Source organism: Cygnus atratus, chromosome 5 (genome assembly GCF_013377495.2).
Source record: "Cygnus atratus isolate AKBS03 ecotype Queensland, Australia chromosome 5, CAtr_DNAZoo_HiC_assembly, whole genome shotgun sequence".
NCBI lineage: Eukaryota > Metazoa > Chordata > Aves > Anseriformes > Anatidae > Cygnus > Cygnus atratus.
This window is the reverse complement of record NC_066366.1, coordinates 45,857,561-45,880,258: the sequence shown is the minus strand read 5'-3', so window position 1 is coordinate 45,880,258 and position 22,698 is coordinate 45,857,561. Positions and strand designations below refer to the sequence as shown.

General features: G+C 37.6%; 1 long non-coding RNA gene across 2 annotated transcripts in view; it reads right to left on the bottom strand.

Annotated features, from left to right (window-relative positions):
* Positions 1-9,054: 9,054 nt before the first annotated feature.
* The window catches only part of LOC118244538 (uncharacterized), a 45,009-nt gene continuing 31,365 nt past the window's right edge, over positions 9,055-22,698 (bottom strand). The window contains exon 7 of one of the 2 annotated variants that reach the window (XR_004777566.2): positions 9,055-11,292. This is a non-coding gene — a long non-coding RNA (uncharacterized LOC118244538). The remainder of the gene's footprint in view (positions 11,293-22,698) is intronic. The other variant, XR_004777567.2, reaches the window with a different exon arrangement.

The window sequence follows — 22,698 nt, the reverse complement described above, 5'->3', positions numbered from 1 at the left end:
ACATGCTAGGATGTTTATTTATTTAGGTGGGAGAAAAAAAAAAAAAAGAGAGAAAGGAAAGAGGTCAAGAAAATCACGTTGCAATGGAGAATAAAGAACACATTTTTTTTTCCTCAAACTTTTAAGAAACATTCCACTACATATATTAGTCTTGATTAAATAAGCTCCAGCTGTTTTTCTCAGAACAACATCACTCCCCTCCTATATATTTTTAAAGGATTTTATTTAAAAAAAAAAAAAGAAAATAAAATCTCATCCATAAAGAAATTCATAGGGCTTTGTCAAGCAGAACAGCTATTTCTACATTGCATAATTCAGTTTTCCATTCTCAAGAATTATATGATGAAAATGTTTATTTTCCCAGTTTAATTATCATTATTTTTATGTATATTATTATTTATAAAGATCTTCAGTAAACAATTTTGAAACATTGAAAGGAGTTATAGGGTCATATGTTCTTTCGGGCCTCTGCATGTTTATTTCCTGAGGTGTGTCTTTGCTTCAATAATGTTTCCAGAGATGAAGTAATACTCTCCTTTAATAATAACATTGTAGGGAAGTTTTAATATTAATTTCACAATTTTTTTTTCCTTTAATACTACACAGGAAGAGATGGATGTAATACTTTAGTAATGCCAGGAGTGTTCATATTATCTTTTTGTTTTGTCTCTCCTGTGCAAAAGGTCCCACTCAGATGAACTAAATTAGCTTTGCAATGTAAACAGATGAAAGACATGAAATGTTAATACTCTGTGTGAATACCCATTTTGTCTTTGTCAAGTCATCTACATGCAAGACATAAATAGGATGTGAATGGGAAAAAAAAGATCCTTTAAATAGTTACCAAGCGTCTGGTTTGAGTTTTTGAGTTGTTGTTGTTGTTGTTGTGGATTGTTAGTTTTAAGTTTTTCTTGGTTTTGCTTTTTTGTCTCCTTTTCTTTTTTTTTTTTTTTTTTATATCAGGTGAAATAACTTATTTTATTCTGCCTTGAAATGATTCCAGAGCATTTTTTCTTTCTTGACCACACACTGATTTCAGTATGATCTCAGCGAAACTGATTTACCAGCTCATATTTCCTGTTTCAAAGATGGAGATTTCTCTCAGCTAGAAGTTTATTCTCTGAAAAGACTTTATTTACTTACATGCTACTAATATTAAAGTTATTCATCTTGATACTGTGTCATCTTGTTTAATTTGGTAGATGGAAAAAATTATTTTCAACAGTTAAATATTTGCCAATCATTTGGGATAGACAAGTTTACATTTAAGATCTGGGGAGAACTGAACCTGAATATCTGATGGAATTTAAAATATTGTTTTCTAATCAAATCACTATTTATTCATCTGGAAGATGTGTGTTTCCTGATTATAAATGAAAGTGTCGTATGGTTTGTCCAAGGATATAATACAGTACCAAAATTAATGTAGTGGAAAAGCTGTTAACACAATGAACTGGTCTAGATTTGCAGACCCAAGAGGATCACTTCTCAACACCAAGGAGCAGAATATAAGTTAAGTTAAATGGAGTAGTAATTAGACAAGAACATGGAATTCCCCTAATGTAAAACATATTGGAATCTGAGCCTATAAATATGGCAACAGTTTCTCAAATGTTTTGCCAAGGATTAATATTGATAGTGGGATTTTCTTGCCCCTTTTTCTTGCCATGTAAACATGTTTATCTATGGCAACATTCAGAATTGTACAGTGCTTGCTAATTTTGTACATACAAGTATTTTCATTTTAAAGAAGGTTCCAATACTGAAGCTGTATAAATCTACACAATTCCATTCTTTCTGTGGTTTCATTGGAAACTGGTAGGTTGACTTTGGCTGGCTGCCAGCCACCCACCCAGGCGCTTTCTCACTCCCCCTTCTCGGTGGGACAGGGGGAGAAAAATAAGATGGAAAAGCTTGAGGGTCAAGATAAAGACTGGGAGATCTCATACCAATTGCCATCATAGGCAGAACAGACTCAACTTGGGGAAAATTAATTTAATTTATTGCCAATTTAAAATAAAGTTGGATGGTGAGAAACAAAGACAAAACAAAACACATGCATGCCTCAGCTCTTCTGAGGCTCACTTCCCGTGCTACAGCATAGGTCCTTCCTATGGAGTATGGTCCTTCATGAATTAACTGGTTCACCATTGGTTCTCCAGAAGCCACAGTTCCTGCCACAAAACCTGATCCTGCATAGGCTCCTCTCCATGTTCCTGCTGGTAGCCTACTCTGGCTTCTCCACAGGCTGGATCTTCTCCACAGGCTGTAGAGGAATTCTGCTCTGGTGCCTATAGCACCTCCTCCTCCTCCTTCATCATTGACCTTGGTGTCTGCAGCATTGTTTCTCTCACATTTTTTTGTCAACCGCTGCAGAGTTTTCTACCCTTTCTTAAATATGTTTTCACAGAGACATCACCAGCTCAGCTGTGTCCTGTGGTGTGTCCATTGGTGGGCTGACTGTGACCTGTTATGTCTGACATGGTATGATGTTTGGTCTCTTCACACAGAAACCACCTCTGCAGCCTCCACCCCATTCCCCTATCCCCACAAAAACCTTGTTATGTAAGCACAGTACAGAATCATCCCAGAGAAGGTCAGGTGATAGTTTTGATCAAAATGTGCTTTCCTCGAAGAAGATCTGTATTATAATTCCATTGATTTAAGTAGGTAGTCTTAATTTTTACTGGCACTAATGAAAAAATAAGAATCCAGCTTCAAACTGCCACTTTTTTCCCTGGGCTTCCTTTAATTTCTTTCTATTATTTATTATTATTATTATTATTAATTAATTTATTTATTTATTTTTATTTAATCATAATTGGCAGGTTGCAAATACAGAACATTTCATAAAATGGGTTGGGTCATTCACTCCATCCGAGCATCTAAAACTTTTAAGTAGTTGTTCCAAGGCAAGGTACCTAAATCAGTAAACTTCTGTTAGTGTCTAAAATAAAGTAAGCTCTTCTGCATCTAACTTTGTCCTTGGGATGTGTTTAGAGACAGAGTTGTTAAGGTTGGAGAAAAAATTTCTCACAGAGAGGAGAGAAAACTTGAACAGAAAATTCCTCTTACTGGTCAACCTTGTTGGTGAAAACTTCACTGTTGTTGCCACAGAAATTATTCTACGAATATGTTATCATCTAATTATTACTAAAATTACCTATTATGTATATTATATTATACACATAAATAATTTTAAGTATTAAAATTAATTATTATGCTGCTTATTCTAAAAGCAAGATCTTTTAGAAAAAGGTTTGAATTTTAATCACCTATATAATATCTGCACTTAATTTGCAGAGCCTATCATAATATTTGTACTTTACTTTTACTGAAGTTCATTTAATGGGCCTAAACTTTAGCATGTATTTAAGTACTTTGACAAATGGCAAAGGAGAATGCTTATCTAAGCATTAATTGCATTTTCGGGTAGATACAAGTGATCACAGTTTGGGGTTTCTTTTTTCTTTCAGTTGCATACAAATAGCAACTGTGAGATTTTCAGAGGAAACTCTGTTCTCATTTATTTTGATGTTCTTTGCACTTAATTTTCTGTCTTTTCATTGTAATCCAAGATTTCTCCCAGTGTAGCAGAAAGCAGCACTGGTTTCTACCAATTAAGACAGAAATAAAAGAAAACACAACTAAATTGTTGGTTTGAAAAACCCTTTCCAAACATTCATTCATTGAAAAGAAAAACTTATTTTCTAATCTTTCTTGCTTTTCTAAACAAGGGAGGAGGTGATAGTGGGGAATATGATATCAGTGTTTATAATGCCAAACATATCTGCAATAGGGGATTAACATTCTTTTTCCTCCCTGAAGCAGACCAACATGTAATCTCTTAGAGCTCTGTAGGTGCTCTTAGATAATGTAAAAGCCTTGAAGAAAGATAAATGAAACTAGCCTTTTAGTGAGAAGGTCTTAAGATTTTGGCTGAATTTTTAAAAATATATTTGAAGCCTCCAGTTCCTCTTCACTGGTACAGATAAAGAAGTTAAACCCTTAACAGGAGAAGGCACACTAACAAAGCTGAGTAACTTAAATTAAATCAGCCGATATTAATACACTTAGGTGACAATAAGGCAGGAAGAACAGTAGGGGTAATTATTTTTCAGTTTTTAATGGATTTTTATTTGTGTTTTTGTGCTGATGTTTGCTAATGATAATTGCCTTTCCCTGTACTGTTTATTTTTAATGAGCCCCTCAAAATGGAGCATAAATACTGAAAAATCACAACAGTAATTATTCAGATATAAAAGAGTATAAAGAATAAACAGGACACTGGTGAATTTAGGGCTTAAATGAAGTTTGAAAAATGATGTAAAACACTGTTTAATATCACAAAACTGGAGAACACGCTCAGGTTTAACTTCCATAAAAGTGATCCAAAGCATTATCTTGAGACAATGCCCCTGCTTTCTCTGTTTCAGGTTCCACTCCAGTTTGTGTTTGAAAGTCATTATCCATATTGAGTAATGTAGAACTGAGAACCTATTAAAACAACCTTGGAGCAAACTTTTACTTTTCTATTATGGCACAAGTTTAAGTCCCTTAAAAAAGGACCGGCTGAACCATATCTGATGCAACTATATTGCTTCTGTAAGAAATCCTTTTATTACTGATTCAAAGATCCTCTGATTTTAACTGTGGGATTGAGGATGCCCAGAAAGGTGCTTGAGCACCTCTACCAATACTGAGGGTCCAGGAGTGTCCCTTCTGTATAGAGGGAGCCAGAGACAGGGAAATAATAGGGAAGCCCTTGACTGCGTCATTGTATGTTTAGCCTATTCAATTAATTGTTAGGAAGGAATGTTTTCAGATGCTGAAACATCATCATGTATTATCAGAACAGTTATAAGGATGTCTTGCAAACAGCACTCCCAAACAATATATCTGCATTAAGAAAATATACAGGTAGATATGTCTCTGTATATGTTTGTAAACACCATCAGATATAAGAATGATTTATAAATATATAAATATGTAATTTCACAAGTATGTGCAATTAATATTAAGAAGGTAAATATTAGTTCTTAGATCTCTTCACAAATCCAGTTTAAAACTACTGTACCATGTAAGTCAGAGTGGAAAGTATTCATCCCATTAATTCTGAAAGCATGCTGGTAACCACAGCACTTTCATTCTCCCCTGAAGGGTTTTCAATTGCTCTGTGCTAAAGACCCACCAAAGACCCACCAACCACATCTCTCAGACCTGTTACCTTCAGTGTAACTTTCCATGATATGGTGAAGGATGGTAGAGAAATCTCTCTCATCATAACTGTATGCTTTTGGGAAAGATCTGGTCCAAGATCTGAAGTTTAGATAATTACATTTCATGCTCAAGAATCAGAGGATTCATGAAAGCCCGTTTGCTTTGTACCCATCCCTATGTGGTCTTGTACTCGTACTGCATAACTCAGCCCTACCTCCTGTGATTTTCTTTCCTCTAAGGAATGGTAGAGTTCAAAGAGTGCTAATTCTTCAGAACTTCTAAAGTATGTGTGTGCTAGGCTGTCAGTATTCTCCAGACAGATTGCATGGTGTAACTCCTTCATGACTTTCCATTTCCCTGTGTTGGCACATTGTCCCAGGGTTGCAGTGCCCAGCTGCAGTTTCCTGAAGCATGCTTTGTTAATGCAGTCAGTGCTCCACATTGCTTCCTCTGACAGCTCTGCCTACAGGGGTGGATTTTTCATTGCTCTCCTCATTTTTGTGCAGCACAGTGGAGAGAATGCACAGCTTTCTAAAGGTACATACATTGTACAGACCTTTTTGTTTAGCTTGGGATATTAAGAGGAAACTCATTAAATCTTACAGGGAAAGCATGTCTGTAGTGACAGACCATATCCTCTGATACAGAGTTCATTTGAGCTTGTAAGACTCACTTGCCAAGGCTACTGTATTTCCATACAGTTGTGATATTTCCTTTGTTTTCTCTGTAGTGTGTTTTAAAGCAGCTAAGAATGACAGCTCTCAAAAACATTCTCTTCTTGGAACTGAAGCAAAGGACATACTCATACAGCAGGATACTTGTTCATATCAGATCAATTAATTCATGAACATATCACAAGCTATTTTACATCCTAGTGAGTGCTAAGGTGCTTTGATTTTGTCAAAAGTTCTGAGGCCTGAATATGACTTCTCAGAAAGGTAAGCAAACATAGCCACACCATTTACATCACCCTCATGAGCTTCCTCTTTGATCCTCAGCCCTCTGTGACATGTGCAGGGAAGACCTTTTTTGCATGTTGGAAAAAATAATACCTTGCCTTCAGGCTTCAGTTAGGCTTCATTTTCATAGGCATGTATGCAAATATAAGAATTAATTACTGCTTCAAGAGGGACATCTCATACTTTTCTCTTTCCCTGTAACTGCACCTCCAACTTTTTTACAATACTGAACTACTTTCTAGTCTCATCACATCCCATAAGACTGTCCTAGTAGCATCTTTCCTAGTAGCATATGCAATAGTTATGACATATATAAATGACAAAGCAAGAATCAGAGGCCCAGATATGTCAAGTGATTTATTTAAAACCACCTAGAAGAGGGTCAATCACAGAGCTAGAGCTAGACACAGTACTGTATGGCAAAAGTATAATGCAAGGCAAAAGGAATGGTCTCTGCTATGGTGACTTTCTCTCTCACTATTTCTCTCTCACTCTTCTGTGATGCAGATTTTATTTTATCTCAGAACAATGTAAGTGTAAAGCCAGAAGTTTCTCTCATCTATCTGAGCACAGTTTCTTTGGGGTTGGAATTATGAGTATTATTTTTTAAAACTTTAACCTAGCACACTGATGTCTGTCATAACATGCACAAATTATAATAACAATAAACAGCAGTAAGAATGACTTTATTTACATTGCCACTAGCATGGAAAGAAGCAGTAATTTCCTATCTCTTTATAAGCATAAATAATAATTGCACACAACCTTTAGTGAAAGCTACTGTAACCAACTGAAACAGCAGAGCGAATCATGAATAAGCTGAAGCAAATTGGGTAGAAACCAGAATCCTCTATAGGTGGACTTGCTTAGTTTTTAATATGAAGTTACATGAATGTTACAGTAACAAAAGAGAATTAAATCATTCAGTCTAGCAACTCAAAGGGCAATGTGGGCAGCTGATGCTACTGCTATTCTATCTTTGTGTAGAAAAGTGTAATCACTCTGTGATTATGATGCAGTGGACAACCAACTTCTGCCAGCTATTGTTGCTGTCAGTGATTTTTTAATTTTTTTTTTTTTAATTTACTGTTACAGCATCCCAGTCAGTACTTGACCATTGGGATATGAATGCTACAGATATACAGAAATATTTCATTCTTAATCTTAGGTCATTAGAATCTGACTTGGGTCTTCTAATTTATTTCATACTGCCAGGGCAGCTATTTGTATCTATTCCAGACCTGCACTGACTTATATATGACATGATCCAGGTCTCATGTTTGATCTCCTGCATCAATCAGCCTCCTGATTAAAAAGTAAGCAAAACAAAATCACCTTCTACCATGCTTCATAATAGCAAAGAATTAATAGACCTTATAGCAGAAAGGCAGATGTTGGGGGATAAATAAACTGTAGCAGAGCAGAGTAGCACAGTCTCTGAAGACAGCACTGTACATCTAAGCCTGCCAAGTCATTTTCTAAACTTCGTTATTGAAAAGATTGTTACGAGTCCATAAATACAAACTGTCAGTGTGGAAATGCATGCCTCTAAACTGGAAAAAGTTTATATGCAGCATTCTCACAGTCAGAAAAGAGGTAGAAAAGACAGGAATGTGAAAAGCTAGGAGACCAAAGCTAAGAGAGTAAGCCTCTTCCACTATAAATTTGTTACCAACTTTTCAGCGAAGACTTGGGAAAACCTTACACCTACTTTCATCTTCTTCTCTTTTAATATTCAGTAGGTGTGAATATTACATATATGCATGTGCACGCATGAAAATAGTGCTCACAAAGAATTTTTATTTATTCATATATTTATTTACTTATGATGGAGCACAAAATATTAAATTTATTTTGGACCCAGAATGTTCACACACATATGAAAAAGTTGAAGTTCTTCATATGTTGCCTTTGTGAGATGCTCCAATCTACCATCATCTCTGGGATTGAATATCTACAGTTGTTACACCTTTCCTGTCCACTGCTACTAAACAGCATTTTTAAAGAAGCTACTATAATCAGCCACAGAAATTTTTATGGGGCTGGAAGTGTAGCATTCTTAGATCATCTGGGATCTATAAAAAGAAGAAATTTTGTTTTGTTTTGTTTTGTTTTGTTTGCTTTTGGCTTTTTAAATAATTATCTACAAGTATGCATTGTCTCATAACATATCTATAACTATCATGTTTTTCTACTTCTCTAGCTACCTAGCTCTTTCTCATTTTGTCTGTAATATACCTAACAACAATTAGTGAGGCCTTCAGTTTGTCATGGTTCCTGCAAACAGGACTATTAACAGTGATGATACAAGCTTTTACCTTCTTGACAGAAACTTTTACCACATTTCATGTATTTGTCTCTTCCTTTTTTTCAGACTGGTGCTGAAGAAATGTTTGCAATTAATAATGAATAAGTTGCCAATACCAGAGCTCACTGTGATTAATCCTTAATGAACTGATTATCTTGAATTTGTGTACCAAGACAGCAAAGTCCAACACAGATAGGTCCTGTCACCAAACGAGAGTACTGTAAGTAATAAAATTCTAAAGAGAAAGAAGAATCAGATTACTTTATCTTTTTTTTTTTTCCCTGAATATATATTTTTTTCTTTTCTCTAACTGATTTTAGACCTGATATTTATACATAAGTTAACTGGGAAATGAAATGAAGGTGAATCCAAGTAACACTTCCATGCAAGCCTGGGTACAAAGAATAATATCCTTATTATTGTGCTTACGTAACACCAAAGAATAGTCATAAGTGACCTTAACCATCTGCTCCATATCAGCCAATGAAGTGAATATTACATAAATAAATCTGGCAAATTAGATTCAGAATTAAAGGAAGAAAACACGTAAAAGGATAATGGTTATTTGGACTAATTAAACACCAATTTATTAATATTTAAGACTACATTTTGTGGCCTTAGAATACTGGGATTTTTGCTGTTGTTAATTATTTTTTTTTTCATTTTATGATCATCAAATTACATAAGGTTTCACAAGTTTTTGAAAACTGGGTTTAGTCAAACAGCACATGAAAGAAAGGGAAAAAAGTATACACCATTTTACAGGGATGGTAATCTGAGGAGCTATGTGTCTTAGATGAACTCATTTCTGTAGTATTTAAACAAATTAATGTAGCTGCAGTACAAAGAGGATAAATATTCAAGTTCATATAAGAACTTGAAGGACTGGCAAGGAACTGAAACCCATATGGGTGTCTCTTGTTAACATCCTAACCCTGAAGTATTTTACTTCTGTAAGAGAAAAGTACCACTGACAGATTGTCTGTAATTGCACAGTAAAAATTGAAAGCAGATGATCTGACTTCTAATTGACTGGTCTAACTCTTATCCAAGGAATATTCAACTGCAGTAGAAATGAATACTCAATAATTTGTTTTAGCAAAATTCTAGTTCAATAAAACAAAACAAAACAAAACAAAAATCTGCATAGGGAATACTCTGGAATAAAAATGTATCTTAGTTAATGTGATAAACGTTTTAGAGGTATTCATCAGAAAAAAAAAAAAAAGTTCAATCAACCTAATTAAATTATATTCTTTTCTGTAGGAGAGTCAGTAAAGTGGGAAAAACTCAGTTAAGCATCAAAGCATTTATAAGTTAAAAAAGCCCCCACACATGAAGACATTGATCTAGAAATGGCCTGAAGAGCACTGAAATACTGTTTATCATGAAATTATCAAAATATGGATCAAAACAGATGTATTCTCTGTAGTCACTAATGCTAGCAATTACATCTAGTTGCTTATGAATAGTTCTTGCACAATCTGCAATTACTGTACAAACTAGAAAACCCTCAAGGGACTTTCTATTGTGTGCAGGAAGCTCAGCAATACTGTTTTCTAAAAGCAGTATAAAAGCAGTAGCTGATTTAGCTTTCATGTATCCCACTTCTGTAAAACAAAATATAAATTATGTTTCCTTTTATTTTCTACCTCAATGCAACTTAATATTCATTTCTTTTTGTGAAAGTAACAAGAAGATACTCTTCTGAGACAGAAAATAAGGATATTATTTCAGTATGGATGAGAGTAACTCCGTTCGATGACAGCTGTTCCTTAATTTCTTCCATTTCATCTCAAGCTCAGAGCTTGACCACCTATAGCAGGCTCAGACCTTCCCCAGAGATGAGGATGTTTGGTTGCTTTTATGTTTTATTATTATAGTGATTTTCATTTTCTTCTTTTTAATATTGTAAAGTAACAGAAGGTATTACACTACTTGACGATTTTTACCTCATTTTCTACCACGACGTGTCATTCCATTATTATGGCATACAGACAAGCTAGATATATCTAAAATTCCCATAGCTGGCAGGAGAATCCCTTCCCATCTAATATCTGACTGAATACACCTAAGTTTACTGTTTAAATTCTCCTAGTTTATCAGCCAGAAATATCAATAGAATTGAACCTTTCCTTATCTTCAGTGATTCTTGACTTCCTAAACTTTAATGGGGAAGAAAAAAGAGATGATTTTTATATAAATCAATGTTTCTTATAATGTTTCTTAAAGAGGGTAGAACACAGGTTCTTCTTCATCGAGTACAGAAAAATTGAAAACCTAAAATCCAAACACTGGAAATGTCTTATCTCTTTTTTTCTTCTCTTTTCTTTTCTTTTCTTTTCTTTTCTTTTCTTTTCTTTTCTTTTCTTTTCTTTTCTTTTCTTTTCTTTCTTCTCTTCTCTTCTCTTCTCTTCTTCTCTTCTCTTCTCTTCTCTTCTCTTCTCTTCTCTTCTCTTTTCTTTTTTCTTCTTTTTTTTCTTTTTTATTTCTTTTTTTTTTTCTTTCTTTTTTCTTTTTCCCTTTGTGTCTTGCTTACCATTATTTCTGACAGTGCTGCTAAACACTAGTTTCAAGAAAACATGAATGCAGGCAGCTGTAGACTTGACAGTTCCTTGAGGTCTTTGGAGACAGATTTTATGGATGTCTTTCTCTTTAGTGTCTATTTAGATCTTGTCTGCCAGATACAGATATTACTCTCAACACTGTTCTCATTCTTCCCATCTTTCATTTAAGTGCCACTGAAGTGAAGTTATCTTTTGCTTGCCTTTGTGATCTGTTGCTGATTTCAACATCTCTGTTCACCTACAAAGAGTTTCAAACTGGTTACGTGTGAAATACACTTTAGCTGAAAATTCTTGCAAGTTATTTCAGTTGAGGTTGATTATGTTTGTACGAGAAAAAGAAAAAAATAAAAAAGTGATTTTAATAACAGGCACATATTTCATCAGAAGAAAAGTTGCCTTTCATGTTGATTGACAAACTCACATCTTGGCTTTTCAACAGTCTTCTATGTTCTGAATATGCTACTGAGTATAAATATATATATATATATTGTTACAGGAGACACTGTGATTGATAATGAACTTTAAAACATTATTTATTGTATTACCCATACAAAACCATTGCCTTTTGTTAAACAGCAACAGTTTATTTTACGACAAGTAATGATTTTACTAAAAGACTACAGGAAACATTGATACTCCTAGAAAGCCTAACAGTGCACACTGTTTGATGCCCTTCCCACCCAGACCAGCTTGTTATACACAAATGCCTAATTCTGTCCTTTCTCTGAAAAGGTCTAATTATTTCCTCCTATAAGTTGTAAAATAAGTGTTGTATGACCCGTGAATATCTACACAAGCAGTCAGTCACAGATAAAAATAAAACAAACTGAACCACAACAAGCCCTTTCCCATATTCAAATGTCAAAATCAGACTAACAGATTCTATAGAGATCATTTAGTGTCTCCATCGGATGGACTGGAGAACAAGTCTTACGAGGAGCGGCTGAGGGAGCTGGGATTGTTCAGCCTGGAAAAGAGGAGGCTCAGGGGCAACCTTATCGCACTCTATAGGTACCTTAAAGGAGGCTGTAGCGAGGTAGGGGTTGGTCTATTCTCCCACGTGCCTGGAGACAGGACGAGGGGGAATGGGCTAAAGTTGCACCAGGGGAGGTTTAGGTTGGATATTAGGAAAAACTTCTTTACCGAAAGGGTTGTTAGGCATTGGAATAGGCTGCCCAGGGAAGTGGTTGAGTCACCATCCCTGGAGGTCTTTAAAAGACATTTAGATGTAGAGCTTAGTGGTATGGTTTAGTGAAGGACTTGTTAGTGGTAGGTCAGAGGTTGGACTAGGTGATCTTGGAGGTCTCTTCCAACCTAGACAATTCTGTGATTCTGTGATTCTGTGACTGTGAGTCTGCATATGACAAACATAGCCCTCAAAACTTCATACAGGATTAATAAATGTAGTAGTTGACTGGTATGACTGGTATGACACAGAACTCTCGCAAACCCATCTACTGGTGAAACATTGGACAAGCACTAAAACAGTGAGAGTGTGTTTGGAGTGGAGGGATTTGTAGTTTCAACACAATTACACTTCTACGAGGTCTTCTCAACTCCCTAATTTAAGATCACAACATGTTTCATTTCTCTCTTGAAGATTTCAGGCAATAGGTTCCCTTTTTGGATATACTTCTCTACTAATAGATAGCAATAATATTATTAATAGTACTATTGGTACTCACTTGTGGAATGGCACCGACACTGCTGATACCATTTATTGCATGTAAGAAGGTAGCTGCATAGGTCTTGGACCAAAACCAACAAACGAAGAAGAAAGGAGAAGGAGAAGGAGAAGGAGAAGAAGAAGGAGAAGAAGAAGAAGAAGAAGAAGAAGAGGAGGAGGAGGAGGAGCAAACAAACAAAAATAATAATTGCTTTACCATCAAAATGTCCTTCGTGTTACCTACTGATATATTAGGATAGGGTAAATGTAGTCTTCAATGGTAAGTGTCACTTGCTTTTGATTCTTGTTCTTTTGAGTTAAGTGTGAAACACATTGAGAGAAAGTGTGGAGGAAGTGCACAGTGGTTATAGCACAGACATGAAAGAAAGTAAAGCTAGAAACTTTGACTTCAAGTCATTCAGTTTCAGTTCAGATCCCTTCAGTGAAATTCACATTCAATCTTAAAAATAAAAAAGCATAAATTTTATATAAAAGTATCTGTGCAGTTTGCATCAGCAGTTTCAGAGAGCTATTTTTTTCTTAACACATAATAGACAGAAAAGTCACTGAGTAAACTTCTGCCACAATTTTTTAACCCCTTTTAGATATGGTGTTGACTGCACACCAGCAACCCTCTCATCTTTGAGTAAACAAGTTAATCTTTTTTGCTTTATTCAGAACTCTATGTCTCATACCATCTGATGTATTTCAGTTATACATCCTATTAACTTTATATCTGTAGGTAGATGAACAACTTTTTCAAAGTTGTCTGGTGTGTCCTGAGCAACAATCAGATTTTATTCATATATCCAAATGGATTGAGAACATCCCTGAGGAGAAAGATGTGTGGGTGTTGATTGATGAGAAGCTCATTGTGACCCAGCAATGTGTGCTTGCAGACCAGAAAGCCAACAGTATCCTGGGCTGCAACAGAAGTGTGGCTACCACATCTAGGTGACTGTCCCCCTCCACTCTGCCATTGTGAGACCCCACCTGGAGTACTGTGTTCAGCTCTGGGGCCCCCGGGACCCAACGAGGACAAGGACAAGAAGGACCCAAGAAGGACAAGGACATCTATTAGAACGAGTCCAGAGGAAGGCCACAAAGATGATCAGAGCACCTCTCTTGTAAAGACAGGCTCATCCAAACTGGTCTTGAAAACGTTCAGGGATGGGGCATCCATGACCTCTTTGGGCAACCTGTTCCAGTGCTTCACCACCCTCTGAGGGGAAAATTTCCTCCTAACATCCAATCTAATCTCCCCTCATTTAGTTTAAAGCCATTCTCCCTTGTCCTGTCATTGTCTACCTGAGCAAGAAGTTGCTCTCCATTTTTTTGTAAGCCCCCTTCAAGTATTGAAAAGCTGCAGTAAGGTCACCCTGGAGCCTTCTCGCCTTCAGGCTGAAGAACCCTAGCTCTTTCATCCTTTCTTCATAGGAAAGGTGCTCCAGCCCTCTGATTGTCTTTGCAGCCCTCCTCTGGACCCGTTCTAAAAGATCAACATCACTGTTGTGCTGGGGGGCCCCAGACCTGGACTCAGCACTCCAAGTAGGGCCTCACAAAGGCAGAGTAAAGGGGATGATCACATCCCTTGACCTGCTGGCCACTCCTCTTTTGATGCAGCCCAGGATGCAGTTTGCCTTCTGGGCTGCAAGCTCACACTGTTGGCTCATGTCAAGCTTTTTGTCCACTAGAATTCCCAAGTCTTTCTCTGCGGGGCTATTCTCAATGAGTTCTTCTCCTAGTTTGTACTCCTGTCCCAGGTGCAACACCTTGCACTTTGACTTGTTAAACCTCATTAGGGTAACATGGGGCCACTTCTTAAGCTTGTCCAGGTCCCTTTGGACGGCATCCCTTCCTTCTGTTGTATCAACTGCACCACTCAGCTTGATGACATCTGCAAACTTGCTGAGGGTGCACTTGATCCCACTGTCTATGTCATTGATAAAGATATTAAACAGTACTGGTCCCAGGACAGACCCCTGAGGGACACAACTCATCACTGGCCTCTACCTGGACATAGATCCATCAACCACCATTCTCTGGGTGTGACCTTCAAGCCAATTCCTTATCCACTGAATGGTCCACCCATCAAGTCCGTCTCTCTCCATTTTGGAGATCAGGATGTCATGTGGAACTGTGTCAAAGGCCTTACAGAATTCCAGGTAGATGGCATCAATCAGTCTTCCCCTGAAAACTGATGCAGTCACTCCATCATAGAAGGCCACCAGATTGGTCAGGCATTATTTGCACTTGGTGAAGCCATTCGGCTGTCTCGGATCACTTCTTTGTCTTACATGTGCCTTGGCATTGCTTACTGGAAGATCTTTTCCATGATCTTCCCAGTCACAGAGGTGAGACTCACTGGTCTGTAGTTCACTGGGTACTCCTTTCTACCCTCTTTAAAAATGGGACTGATGTTTCCATTTTACAGTCACCAGGGACTTCACCTGACTGCTGGGGCTTTTCAAATAGGATGGAGAGAGGCTTGGCAACTACTACAGCCAATTCCTTCAAGACCCTGGGACGCAAGTTAACAGGCCCCATGGACTTGTATTTGTTCAGTTTCATCAGGTAGTCTTGAATCTGCTTTTCACTTACAGTGGGAGGGCCTGCTTTTCACTTACAGTGGGAGGGACTTTGCTCCCCCAGACTTCATCTACTGGTTCAGGGAAACTTGTTAGGCGTCTCTCCTGAGACATGGTAAGCCCAACTGTCATTGAAGACTGAAGTACAACCTCAGCCTTTTCCATGCCTGTTGTTACCAGTTCACTCTTCTCATCCAGCAGAGGACATAGACTTTCCTTGGCCTTTCTTTTCAGACCAACGTACCTATAGAATCCCTTCTTGTTATTCTTTGCATCCCTTGCCAGGCTCAGTTCCATTCATTCCTTGGCTTTCCTGATCCCATCCCTACATATCTGAACAGCATCCCTGCACTATTCTCAGGCCACATGTCCTTGTTTCCACTGCCTGTGCATTTCCTTCTTGTGCCTCAGTTTGACCAACAGGTCCTTGCTCAGCCATCCCAGTTTTCTGCCCTGCCCACTTTCTTACGCAGGGGGATGGAGAGTTTTTGTGCTCTAAGGAAAACATCCTTAAAGAGTTGCCAGCTCTGTTCAGCTCCTTTGTCCCTGAGGACAGTGTTCCAGGGGATCTCATCCACTTGGTCTTTTAATAGCTTGAAGTTTGCTCTTTGGAAATTCAGGGTCCTGACTTTGCTCTTCTTCAGACCCATGTTTCTCAAGATCACCAACTCAACCAGGGCGTGGTCACTGCAGCCCAGACTGCCTCCAATCTTGATCTCTTTAATGAATTTATCTGCATTGGTGAGCACCAGGTCCGGTAATGCTTCTCCTCTGTTTGGTTTGTCTAATACCTGAGCCAGGATGTTATCCTCAATGCACTCTAGGAATCTTCTGGTTTGCTTACAGCCTGCTGTGTAGCTTTTTCAGCAGACATCTGTGTGGTTGAAGTCCCCCATCAAGATGAGGGTGTGTGAGTGTGACACTTCTTGTAACTGAACTAGGAAGGCGTCATCCACAGGCTCCCCTTGATCAGGTGGTCTGCAGTAGACTCCAACCACAAGATGTCCTTTATTTGTGTGGTCCTTAACTTTCACCCACAAGCTATCAACCTGCCCATGGCTGTTTCTCAGACATCTCTTCACAATCAGTCCCTTCCCTAACATAGAGGGCAACACACCTTCCCCTCCATTCCTGCCTATCTCTTCTGAAGAGCTTGTAGCCCTCTATTTCAGTATTTCAGTTGCGTGATCCATCCCATCACATTTCTGTGATAGTAATCAGATCATGTTTGTCTAATTGCACCATGGTTTCCAACTCCTCCTGCTTGTTTCCCATTCTGCATGCACAGAGAACCTCAGCTGATTGAACAAAGCTGGGTCAGTATATCCAGGAAACTATTGCTGTGTTCCTTCAGTGTTATATGGAAAGAAAAATGTCATATGTCACCTGAAAATCTAACATGAATTATTTCCATTGATATAAATACAGAGGTTTTCCTTTCCTAATTGCAGTGTTCCTTGAACCTGTTCCAATGTGTATAAAGAACTTCTCTCTGGAAAGAAAATAAGTTGGTGAAGCTATTTATCCCTTGTACGTGATTGAACTCCAGGTTAAGACACATAGGCATCCAAATGCAAACTAAAATCTGTGCTGTCATTCTAGTTTACCAATATCTAATGAATAATGCCAAAGCAGCTTAGTTGGCCTTTCAGCTCATCCTAAACCTGACAACTATGGTATGGTCAGCAGAATAAATCTGTGTGTCTAGACCAATGATACTGACTAACTCTCTGTTAAACATAGTGGCAGGTCTGTCAGCTCACTCTCACTCACATGTTGGCCTGTAGGTACTTGGAGACACCTAATCTATTTTTTTTTTAATTTTTTTTTTTGTACAGAATTACAGAATCACAGAATCACAGAATTGTCTAGGTTGGAAGAGACCTCCAAGATCACCTAGTCCAACCTCTGACCTACCACTAACAAGTCCTTCACTAAACCATACCACTAAGCTCTACATCTAAATGTCTTTTAAAGACCTCCAGGGATGGTGACTCAACCACTTCCCTGGGCAGCCTATTCCAATGCCTAACAACCCTTTCGGTAAAGAAGTTTTTCCTAATATCCAACCTAAACCTCCCCTGGTGCAACTTTAGCCCATTCCCCCTCATCCTGTCACCAAGCACGTGGGAGAATAGACCAATCCCCAGCTCGCTACAGCCTCCTTTAAGGTACCTATAGAGTGCGATAAGGTTGCCCCTGAGCCTCCTCTTTTCCAGACTGAACAATCCCCGCTCCCTCAGCCGCTCCTCGTAAGACTTGTTCTCCAAACCCCTCACCAGCTTCGTTGCCCTTCTCTGGACTCGCTCCAGCACCTCGATGTCCTTCTTGTAGTGAGGGGCCCAAAAATGAACACAGTACTCGAGGTGCAGCCTTACCAGAGCCGAGTACAGGGGGACAATCACTTCCCTATTCCTGCTGGCCACGCTGTTTCTTATGCAAGCCAGGATGCTGTTGGCCTTCTTGGCCACCTGAGCACACTGCTGGCTCATATTCAGCTGACTATTAACCAATACTCCCAGGTCCTTCTCTGCCAGGCAGCTTTCTAACCTCTCATCTCCCAGCCTGTAGCGCTGCTTGGGGTTGTTGTGCCCCACGTACAGGACCCAGCACTTGGCTTTGTAGAACCTCATACAGTTGGCCTCAGCCCATTGGTCCAGCCTATCCAGATGCTCCTGCAGAGCCTTCCTACCCTCGAGCAGATTGACACATGCATCTAACTTGATGTCGTCTGCAAACTTACTGAGGATGCACTCAATCCCCTCATCCAGATCATTGATAAAGGTATTAAAGAGATCTAAGAAATAAGAAGAATCACTGACAACATACTGTAATCAGGACAGCTAATAATGAAAGTACATATGAAAACACTATCCATCAGAGATATGTATGTCCTTAAATGAAAAGTAAGTCACCACAGTCATGGAGAAAGTTGTCTTTAAGAAAATACCTTTCCCTCATTGTTATCTTAGCAGATAAAATACATAGGAAACATAGATACTTCCTACAGTATAGATACTCTTTTATTACCCATTTTCTGGTTTCTGGTCTGAATTATGTACAAAGACATAGTACCTAAAAGTGAATCCCATAGTGCAGTATCAGACAATTTTTAAGAATTCAGCAATAAACATAATTTTAATGTGGATTTAGGCTGTGATGCCTTCCTTTGCTTTTAAAAGTCTTAAAGTAAGGCCATGTATAAAGCATATCCAAGATGAGCCCATTTTTCTTCCTGAATATTCCATAAAATTGAGGAAAAGTATTCCAAGCTAACATGGTGTTTTAATTTCAAATTTATAAGTTAATTTTCTAAAGCAATTTTTTTTTTTAACTCAAGTATTTTAGACAAGCATGCTTTATGTATGAATTTTTAGTACTCAAGTGAAATGGATAAACATCTTTGTGAATAAATACCTACTGACTGCACCATATATTATCAGTCATTTAAAATATTAAAAGCCATATAGGTTATTATTACTCTAGGCTTCCAAAAAATATTCTTTAAACAAAAGTCAAGTTTGAGTTTAGCAATACAAAAAAAGTATGTCAGCAGATCTGCATGCTTACATTTTAATAATTCTAGATGTTGTTTAAGTATCTTTAAGCCTTTCCCAGATTTTAGCCAGAAATTTCTCACATACACCAAAAATGGAAACAATGCAGTGTTATCAACTCAGCCATCAAAGTGTGTCTTTTATTTTTGTATTGTAAGGCCTTCAATATCTGCCACATAATGAGCGTAATTCCTCATTAAATTATGTTGTTGGACCTAAGAGGAGAGGGAAAAAAAAAAAAACCTGCAATAAACTTAGTTCTCAAAACAGTTTTGAAAACTTAAATAAAAATTAGCAATAAGGTTCATATATTGAACATTTAGAGTAGGTTTTAAAAGAAAGGCTGAACATTGTCAGGTAAAACAATTGCTACTCTGTGATTTTGATCTAAATTAAAACCAGACTGAACCCAAATAGTTCCTGTTACTGAAACAATACCAATGAAATGAGTAGGACCCTTTTTAACTGTCACATACTTCACCTCTCCACTTTTTAAGCTGTTCTTGCCACTCACTTCAGGAGAAGATCAACTTGACATTTGTAGTGTAGACCTCTGTGTTAGGCATTTGGTCCAATTGCTTCCATGTAACTAGTGATGGGCATTTGAGATATCTGTCAGGGCAACTACATTATGTCAATGAAAAAGTATTTGTAGGACACGGATTGTTTAAAAAAGATCCTGTATAAAATATAATGGCTGTTTTAAGGTAAAATGGAATATTCTGTTGAAGCACCTGGGGTTCTTTTTTGAACATCTAAAATTTGATGAGGTAAATCCCATCTGAATTCCTAATGAAAAAGTTCCTGATTTCCATCAACTATAAGGTTATAGAAAGGTTATAGAGGCATATGAGGTTATAGGCATATAAGGTTAAAAGCATATAAGGTTATAGAAACCTCTGCTAGCATTCTTGTAGTAATGCGGATGAAAAACAAGGGGTCAAGACAGCCATCTAAGATGAACAGAGAAGCCATTTAGATGCTAGTCTGACACGTTGGCACTAGAATAAGATAAATAAGTAAACAGACACTTATAAATAATGTCATATCAGGAGTACCTATATACCCTGTTCATTTTAAGGTGACTTTATTATTATTATTATTATTATTATTATTATTGTTATTATTTTATCTCCCAGAAGTTGAAGGTAAATTAATTAATTTCCCAGCAGGTTATTTAGGCCTTATACATTACTTGGAACCAGAAACTACTGTATAATATTTTCTGGTAATTTGGTTTTCTTACAAATTCCAGATTGAATTAGCTGGTAAATAATTTTGAGAGTTTGAAATAGTCATCAAGAAATTTGGAATTATAGTCTGTAAAACTTCTTTCTTAATGATGTAACATATCAGAATGTGAAATTTTACTGTTTGGTAATACCATACATGATTATGTGGCTAGTTAAAGAGAGAAATAAATTGAAGGAAAAATAATAAGAAAATAAAATGAACAAAACCCCACAGCCTTATACACATGTGTAAAGTCATGTACTACTCAGACAGTGAAGAGAATAATCAGCTGTTCCCTGCAGTAGTAAGAAAAGCCTTGACAGCTGTGAACCAGTTATGGCCCCTGAAACCTTCACCAAGCCCTAATCAAGAAAAGTGTTTGTTATTGTCTTCCAGACTTTACAAAGTAAACAAGATGACTGAATGCCTTGGAGGCAAGGAGGAAATTTCATTTGCATAAATTCTCAGAACTGTTTTTGGGTGTGTCTCTATTCCTCTCAGAAGATGGAAAACTTTCTGAAATAATAAATTAAGTACATTCCCCAAAGATATACCCTTAAGAAGTAATTCTGACATACAGTTTTCAGCTCCCTATCTTTCTGTTACTGAACCTTTAATTCTTTTCTCTATTGAAACCATTCATCACGCCCCACTTTGCCCATCTGAACCTACCCCACCCCTCCCAAATTCCTGAGTGAAACCATACCCGGAGCCAGAAATATTCGTAGCACTTGTCCAGAATACTTAAAATTATGCAGGAAAAGGCTCTCATTGATCAAACCTGATGAATTTACTGCTGCAAATATTTGCAGTGAGCTTCATTTAAAACTTGGATTAACCAGCTGCTGTATTTGGCTCCAAACATCCTACCCAAGGAGGGTGAGGTTAGGGAGTCTGTGTGAGCATGGGAAGCTACAAAGGGCTGGGAGTTTTGAATCTAATGTGCTTACGAAATAAAAGAGCCTTAACTCATTGAGTACTTTCTGTTGGTAAAACATCTATGAGAAATTTCGTAACTAAGATACGATATTGAGACCAACTACCTGACTGAAAGCTCATGTAAGGTATAGTTCACAAGAAGCCTTTATACTGTTTTCTCTTTGTGGATACAGGATGTCTCTTTGATACTTGTACAATCTAAGTTTATCACCTGAGGGCATTAAACAAAGAGCATCTTAGCTTTAAGGGTTAAATAATTTTTAGCATGATTAGGCAAAGCAGAGCTGGAATGAGAGAATATAAACAAAATTCACATGCAATAAACCAAAGTGAACCATCAGAGATACCCAGCTGTTAGTGGGAAAGTTTGGATAATTTTTTTAAAAGATTGTACCCTTTCTTGATTTAAGCAGAAAGCTGGAGAAGCCTATGGGGTTGGGCCAGCTTTCTTAAAAACATTTCACAAGGATGTGTTCCTTCATCTGTCCAGCTCCCTTTTTAAAGTCTCATGATCTGTCAAACACAAAAATTAAAAAGAAAAATCTAGACAGAACAGTTGAGTCTGACCTGATTTTGACACAGAACCACAAATTCTCCCTAGATTCATTCCAGTCTGGATGTGGCTTTCATTCAAAGGTTAGAAAAACCTCATGATGAATCTGGGCAGAAGATCCAATAATAAAACTCTAGGCCAAATTATGGTGGTTTCTGAATTTGTAATGGAAGATTTATGAATTCTAGAGGTCAAATACTTCAACAAAGATGCTTACAAATTTTCACATTTGGCCTTGAATACTGTTTATGTTACTTGTTGTTTGTGTTGGGTAGGTATATAAGTTTTCAAAATTTTAACAGAATTGATCTGGGTTTATCAGGCTCAAGATAGCCTGAAGTGCTCTGATATTATAAAAGTTTGGCAGATACATGGGACAACTGTCTCAAAATTCATATTCTCCTGCACAGCCATAAGGAAGCTGGTCTGACAATGAACACTACTAGAGAAATGGAACTAAACTTGGAAAGCCAGAACTAGAGCCAAAATAATCCAGAGGATCTGAGACTTTATGTGAGTGGAGACTTTCTGAGGTGATGGAGCACTGGAACAGGCTGCCCAGGGAGGTTGTGGAGTCTCCTTCTCTGGAGATATTTAAGGCCTGTCTGGATGCCTACCTGGGAAACCTGCTCTAGGGAACCTGCTTTGGCAGGGGGGGGTGGACACGATGATCTCTTGAGGTCCCTTCCAACCCCTACAATTCTGTGATTCTGTGATTCTGTATTTGTGGCATGCCCTGAGGCATAGTTCCCCTAGTCTTAGAGACTAGGAGTTTTTCAGGACACGTGACAGCAGTCACCCAAACAGTGCCTGATTTTCATGGGAGAAGGAGAAATGAAGGGAACAGTGAAAAGAGTGTGAAATAATGTGATATCTAGATTTCTGGATGGATGTGTCCAGAGAAAACTTGAATCTGGAAATCAAGCCCCCTAAAATTTGATAGAAGTTGGGTTCATATGTCGCTCCTTTTTTAAGTATCAATGTACCAATTTAACATGTGATATTAATCGTTGGTATTTATTAAAGAAAAATGTGACTTGCATCAGTTTGCAAACATGCATTTGAAAAGGATGCAGATTATGAGTCAATATTTGGTCCCAAAGAGACT